Raw genomic sequence first — 8,130 nt, forward strand, 5'->3', positions numbered from 1 at the left:
TTATGTCATGATTCTTATATATTGAAAATTCTTTTATGATTATGCTTATTGATACATGTCTTCCTCGATTATTTGATTCATCGTTGACGTTATAAGGCACGTTGAATACTTAGAAAGAGAATTCGTGTTATCAAGAACATACTCCATAATTAAATTTTATCTGCCTATAATTCTTAAAGAAAACAAAAGAATCATAGAATTTATCGCATGAATTTGATATTATCAAAGGAGATTCTGGATCCCTACACCATCTTAATCTATCCAAACTTCGATTCTCTATTTACTGATTTATTTTCTATTTGCAAAACATCATCTTAATCCACAAGTTTATTGAATTAATTAATCTAAAATTACGCTACTAATCCATATTTCGTTCCCTGAGGAATCGACCTCGGACTTCCGAGTATACTACTTGTGCGATTCTCCTGCACTTGGGAGAGCAGTTTTATTTTTTGCACCAAGTTTTTGGCGCCGTTGCCGGGGAACGGCTGAGTTATTAGCATAATTTTAGATTTAATTTTTTACCTTAGTAGTTAGTATTTTTCTTTTGAAAAAAAAAAATTGCATCTTTACTACTATTTTTAATTCCCTGCATAGTTTGCATCAAACTCTGATATCATAGAAATTAGCCGTCGGATTTGACTCAAATTAGGTCAGCTAGTGCACGACACATTGTTGAATAATCTGAACGGTCTGATTGACATTCTGAGACTTTTAAGACCATTAGATTAATATAAAGTCTTGCTGATTTCTGTTTTGAATTTTCTGCATTTATTTTTTAGAATCAGAATTATATTGTTATTATATCTCATTAACCCTTGTTGCTAATTAAAAATTGAAGAAAAGAAACCTTAAGAACAGATCAAGGGTGATTATTCAAAAATAAAAAAAAGGGAAAACCTAAAATTTCAAATTTCAAATTTCAAATTTCAGAATTCAAATTTCAAACTATAACTCATAAAATTTAAAAAAAAAATAAATAAATAATTTGCTTGATCACCTATTCAATGAAATTTAATGTCATGTCATAAAATATTAAAAAAAATATCTTGATTGTTGCATATAGTATAAGGCATCAGCATAAAATATTCTAAGGGCTGAACCCATTTAAAAAGATAAGGTCGGGATTTCATCACTCGTCCTTAGCCCAAAAATCACCCCAGTGCATAAATGTCCCAAGCTTAACTAAAATCAACTAGACATTGGCCCCTAAGGACATTCGAGCTCAATAGGACGAAGACCACCGAAAGTTGCACCAATTTCGCTCTGTGGCTTAGTTGATGTCTAGGCAAGCTTTGTCCCTATAAGGGAGACAGTTCATCTGTTCGAGGCAAGTGGGTTTTAAGTGGGACCTTTGCGAACGCATCGTGACCCCTCCACTTACCTGGGAGCTTACCTGGTCAACTCGGTTCATTAGACCGGATTGGAGGCTTAGGTGTCCTCTTCAAACCAGTTAGGAGCTGTCTAGAAATTTAAGAAAAATATTAGAAATTGAGGTGTAATGTTTTGTTGCATGTTTGATTGTGAATAAAATTTTTGTTTTAGGATATCGTTTTAGGGTAACTTTAGTTGGTACTTATATTTATTTTTTATTTTCTTTTATTTTTTAAAAAAAAGAAAAAGAAAAAAAAAGAGGAAAATATTTTGCATGCTAAAGTGGAATAGGGACGACACCGGTCGATTAAGTCGTACAACTTTAGATCATCCCTTAGGACATACCCCTGAAATTCCTTCGCAGTATCTCACACCTTGTGAGATGGCTGATTTAAATGAAGATGCGGGGAGTCACCATAATCGAGAACGAGAACCCCATGTTATGACTCTAAGACAATACCTACAACCGGCTAGGACTAGTCAGCCTTCATGCATAATTTTTCCTGATAATGTAGGACATTTTGACATCAAACCCGGGGTAATCCAATTGCTGCCCAAGTTCCACGGGTTAGAGTCCGAGAGTCCGTATCTTCATTTAAAGGATTTTGAAGAACTGAGCATTACATTTAGAGTGCCAAATGTCACCGAGGATGTCCTCAAGTTGACATTGTTTCCTTTCTCTCTAAAGGATAAGGCCAAAACATGGCTAAACTCTTTGCGACCTAGATCAATAAGAAATTGGCAAGATATGCAGAGAGAATTTTTAAAGAAGTTCTTCTCCACACAAAGGACTAACTTTTTGAAAAGACATATCAGCAATTTCCAACAAAAAGATAATGAAACATTTTATGAATGTTGGAAAAGATTTAAAGACCTTCTTCTCTCATGCCCTCATCACGGATTCGAAACTTGGAGAACCATTAGCTTCTTTTATGAAGGTTTATCTCCACAGTTGAAACAATTTGTAGAGACCTTGTGCAATGGTAGATTTTTAGAAAAACAACCTGATGAGGCATGGGAGTATTTGGATTCCCTTGCTGAGACTGCCCAACTTTGGGATAACGGGGATAGAAACAATAAGTCTTTGCCTAAGCCTACTAGCTCTGTACAGGGAGGCCTTTACAACCTTAGAACTGAGGATGATCTTCATGCTAAAATGGCAGCCCTCACTAGGAAGGTAGAAGAAATTGAGCTTAGGAAGGTTGAACCTGTCAAGACTTTAGAGCTTAGAAACGAGTGTTGTGGTATCTGCGATATGTCGGGTCATACTACTACTGATTGTCCCACCATACCGGCATTCAAAGAAGTCTTGCACGATCAAGCAAATGCTATGAACTCCTACCAAAAGCCTTATAACGATCCATACTCGAATACCTATAACCCTGGTTGGAAGAATCATCCAAACTTTAGGTGGAGAAACGATCATCCTCAACAGTCACACCATTCAGCTCCTCCACCTGCACATCCTACTTATGCACCATCACCTTCTCAAAAGCCAAATATCGAGGATACCTTGCAATCCATACAAACTTTTCTACAAGGTCAAGCTAATATCAATGCTCAAAATACTCGAAATTTTGAAGATATAAGGAACCAATTGTCAATGTTGACTACCGTCCTAAGTATTCAAGAGAAGGGTAAGCTTCCAGCTCAACCCCAACCTAACCCACAAATGCACGGTAGTAATAATACGGCTCCTTCTAGTTCGCATACAGAGCATGCAAAAAGCATTATGACTTTGCGTAATGGAAAAGTCATTGATCAAACCGTCCCATTGAGACCGCAAGTCACTTCTAATTCTGATGCTCCCAAAGTCGATGAAAGGGACAAAGAAGAAGTTGAGGTCCCAACTTCTACTAAGAAAGTTGAATGTCCTTTTTCTCCACATTTTCCACAACGGTTAAAGCCGTTGCAAAAGCTCGAACCTAATTCTGAAATTCTTGAACTTTTTAAACAAGTAAAGATCAACATACCTCTTCTTGATGCAATCAAACAAGTACCCTCATATGCCAAATTTTTGAAGGACTTGTGTACTGTTAAGCGCCGACTAAATATTAAGAAGAAGGCATTTTTAACTGAAAATGTGAGTGCTATTTTGCAGCACAACATTCTCCCTAAATATAAAGATCCAGGTTGCCCAACCATCTCGTGCATCATAGGTGACTTTAGGATAGAGCGAGCATTGTTAGATTTAGGGGCGAGTGTGAATTTGTTGCCATATTCTGTATATGAGCAACTTGGTTTAGGTGAGTTGAAGCCAACCTCCGTCACTTTGCAATTAGCTGACAGATCAGTTAAAATTCCAAGGGGGATTATCGAGGATGTATTAGTCCAAGTAGACAAGTTCTACTTTCCTGTCGATTTTATTGTATTGGACACACATCCGGCTTCGAACTCACAGTCTCAGATTCCGGTCATTTTAGGACGTCTATTTCTTGCAACTTCTAATGCATTGATTAATTGTAGGAATGGCGTCATGAAGCTTTCTTTTGGTAACATGACCTTAGAACTGAATATTTTTAATGTGTGCAAACAACCCAATGATCCCGAAGAGAGTAAGGAGGTTGATTGGGTTGAAACCATCGCAGAAGATTATTTGTTAGCTAAAGCAATTAACGACCCATTCAACGATAGCTTGATTGATTGGTGTCCTAATGGCACCAATGATGGTGATTTGTCAGTCACACCTATTGTGGATAATCAGGATATCAAGATGGTCAATGGGTGGAGACCAAAAGTAGAAGAATTTGAGGGATTGTCGCCTCAAGAGGTGAAAATAGTACCATCCCATGAGCAAGCACCCAAGCTCGAATTGAAACCCTTACCAAAGGAACTTAAGTATGCTTTTCTTGGACCCGAAGATACTTTTCCTATAATCATCTCGTCTGGACTTGATCATACCCAAGAAAGAAAATTAATTGATGTTTTAAAGAATCATAAAGGAGCCTTAGGGTGGTCTATTGCCGATTTGAAGGGAATTAGCCCCTTAATTTGCACGCACCGGATATATTTGGAGGACAATGCCAAAACCACAAGGCAAATGCAACGAAGGTTAAATCCTACAATGAGAGATGTGGTTAAGGCAGAAGTCCTCAAGTTGCTTGACGTGGGTATTATTTACCCAATTTCCGACAGCAAGTGGGTAAGCCCTACTCAAGTCGTTCCTAAGAAATCGGGTTTGACGGTAGTAGAAAATGAACAAGGTGAACTAGTTCCAACTCGTGTCCCGACGAGTTGGCGCATGTGTGTTGACTACCGAAAGCTGAATTTGGTCACACGAAAGGATCACTTTCCTCTACCCTTCCTAGACCAAGTATTGGAGAGGGTTGCAGGGCATAATTTCTATTGTTTTCTCGATGGCTATTCGGGATATTATCAAATTAAAATTTCACCGGAAGATCAAGAGAAGACTACCTTCACTTGTCCTTTTCGCACATTTGCTTTCCGACGAATGCCATTCGGGTTGTGTAATGCACCTGCAACATTCCAAAGATGCATGCTCAGCATCTTTGAAGACATGAACGAGAAATTTTTGGAAGTGTTCATGGACGACTTCTCCGTTTTTGGCGACACATTTGATGATTGCCTGTCACATTTACAAGCTGTCTTAGCTCGATGTATGGAAAAGAATTTGATACTGAATTGGGAGAAATGCCACTTCATGGTGCCAAAGGGAATTGTCTTAGGACATATTGTTTCATCGAAGGGCATGGAAGTAGATAGAGCTAAGACTGATTTAATTGCTAAGCTACCTGCACCCAAGACGGTTAGAGATGTTAGATCATTTTTGGGTCACGCCGGATTTTATAGGAGATTCATCAAGGACTTTAGTGTCATATCTCGACCATTATGTAATCTCCTATCCCTTGATACACCGTTCAATTGGACTGAAACTTGCCAAGATGCATTCGAGAAGTTAAAGTCTATGCTTAGCACTGCACCCATCGTTCGACCACCCGATTGGTCATTACCTTTTGAGATTATGTGCGACGCTAGCGACTATGCAATAGGAGCTGTCTTAGGACAACGCAAGGATAATAAGTCATATGTCATTTACTATGCAAGCAAAACCTGAAACGATGCTCAAATGAATTACACTACCACCGAAAAGGAATTGCTTGCAGTAGTATTTGCCTTAGATAAATTTCGCTCTTATATCCTTGGTGCTCCTATTGTTATCTTCACGGACCATGCGACACTAAAATATTTGTTGGATAAGAAAGAGGCCAAACCACGCTTAATACGATGGATACTTCTACTCCAAGAATTTGACATCACTATCAAAGATAAAAAAGGAGTAGAGAATGTGGTTGCTGACCATTTATCACGATTAGTTTTTCATGATTCAGTGCCACAATTTTCCATCAAGGACTCATTCTCTGAAGAGCAGTTGTTTGCACTTTCTAGTATACCATGGTATGCAGATATTGTAAATTTTCTTGTTACTAGCCGGATGCCGGAGCATTGGGGGTCGACAGATAGAAAAATTTTCTTGCGCGAAGTAAAGAATTATTACTATGACGAACCCTATTTGTTTAAATATTGCAATGATCAAATCTTTAGACGATGCATACCGGATCATGATATACAAAGCGTACTTTCTTTCTGCCACACTGATGCTTGCGGTGGACACTTTGCCTCTAAGAAAACTGTTGCAAAAGTTTTGCAATGTGGTTTCTATTGGCCCACTATGTTCAAAGATGCCCACGAGTTCTGCAAGACATGTGATCCATGTCAACGTATTGGAAGTCTAACTCGTAGGCAAATGATGCCTCTTCAACCCATTACTATTATCGAAATTTTCGATTGTTGGGGTATCGATTTTATGGGCCCATTCCCACCGTCTTTTGGATATGAGTACATTTTAGTCGGTGTCGAATATGTGTCCAAATGGGTAGAAGCTGTTGCTTGTAAGACCAATGATCACAAACCCGTCCTGAAGTTTTTAAAAGAAAATATTTTTTCACGATTTGGGATGCCTAAGGTCATAATTAGTGATGGTGGAAAACACTTTTGTAATAAGCCTTTTGAGACATTATTAAAAAAGTATGGTGTCACCCACAAAGTTGCTACCCCATATCACCCGCAAACTAGTGGCCAAGTAGAATTAGCCAATAGGGAGATCAAGCGTATTTTAGAGAAAATGGTGAACCCATCACGAAAAGATTGGTCCTTGAAACTATCAGATGCATTATGGGCCTATCGTACTGCATACAAAACCATTCTTGGCATGTCTCCCTACCGTCTAGTCTATGGAAAAGCGTGTCATCTGCCTGTAGAAATAGAACATAAATCGTATTGGGCAATTAGAAAATTGAATTTTGATTTACAAGATGCCGGTCTAGCTAGAAAATTGCAATTGAATGAGCTTAATGAGATTCGCAGAGATGCTTATGACAATGCTAAAATTTGCAAAGAACGAATGAAGATCTTACATGATAAATCAATTTTAAAAAAATCTTTTGAACCTTTGCAAAAAGTTCTTTTATATGATTTCCGCTTACATCTGTTTCCTGGTAAGTTGCGATCGAGATGGACAGGTCCTTATATTATAAAAACTGTTTTTCCATATGGGGCGGTTGAGATTGAGAATCCACGGGATGGTAGAATTTTTAAGGTAAATGGACACAGACTTAAACCTTTTCTTGAGAATTTTGCAGATGAAGAAGACTCCTTTTTCTTGGGGGAGCCTTCTTATGACTGAACATGAAGGCAAAGGTATGTGTATATTAGTTAGGATTATTTTTCTAGTTTTGTAGGTTTTATTTTCTGGATATCAACAGCTCAAGGTATTTCTCTTCTCTCCAATATTATTTTCTCTACTGTATTTCATTATAATTTTCTTGTATCTATTACATTGAGGACAATGCAATGTTTGAGTTGGGGGGAGGGAAGTATTTTGCAAAAAAAAAAAAAAAGTTTTTGCATTCTTTTCTAAGCAAATGCACATGTATTTTCATATTGAGTTTGTGCAACTATTAAGGCAAGGAATACATGCGTACTATGACTGATTAGAGACCTATTATTAGATCCCCGCACATGTATTTAATGATTATAGGAAGGCCTCAGGAGTTCACATTTGTTTAATGCATTTTTATTAAGCCATATCTGTAAAAGAAGTACGAGTATCCTTGTCCGTACTATAAGGTTCTTGATTTGGTTTTCACATAAAGATAGAGGTTGAATACCCCGGCTAGATCATCTAAGTGCCTTATGTTCCGATCTTGGTTGACCTATAGTCACATTGCAGTCACATTATATGGTTCAGTTTACCTTCTCTATTTTGAAAAAAAAATAATAAAAAAAATTAAATAAATAGATAAATGAGGAGATGACAAGTCTAACCTCGTGGCGTAGTTTGGTTCGAGTAATTAAGCCCGAGGGGTGTTTTCACCTAATGCCTTGAGCCAACTGGATCAAGAGTCATTGGCCGAAAACTCGCTACATGGACCTTGCTAGAGCCTAAGGGGGTTGGACTATTGTAATCACCATATGTGTTTTTTTTTTTTTTTTTAAAAAAAAAACAAAAACATGAATAGGGTTGGTCGGGCTGAACCCAGTGACATGTGGTAATGGCTGGTTTGACTCCATTGTATTGGACCTTTGTGTACTTTGGATACTTAGTTGGAATTGATAGCTCTTTCTTTACATACGAACCATTCTTGACGAATGTAGACAACATGTGATATTCCGAGTTATTTTTCTCCGGCAACGGCGCCAAAAACTTGGTGCAAAAAATAAAACTGCTCTCCCAAG

At 37.8% G+C, this 8,130-nt stretch overlaps 1 non-coding gene across 1 annotated transcript; it reads right to left on the minus strand.

The window, feature by feature from the left end:
- Positions 1-2,168: 2,168 nt before the first annotated feature.
- LOC120107289 (small nucleolar RNA R71) lies at positions 2,169-2,277 on the minus strand. The gene has a single exon (XR_005509159.1). It is a non-coding gene; the product is annotated as a small nucleolar RNA R71 (small nucleolar RNA).
- Positions 2,278-8,130: the final 5,853 nt, after the last annotated feature.

Source organism: Phoenix dactylifera, chromosome 3 (genome assembly GCF_051530095.1).
Source record: "Phoenix dactylifera cultivar Ajwa chromosome 3, Ajwa_hap1_PhDact_Kaust_v1.1, whole genome shotgun sequence".
Lineage (NCBI taxonomy): Eukaryota > Viridiplantae > Streptophyta > Magnoliopsida > Arecales > Arecaceae > Phoenix > Phoenix dactylifera.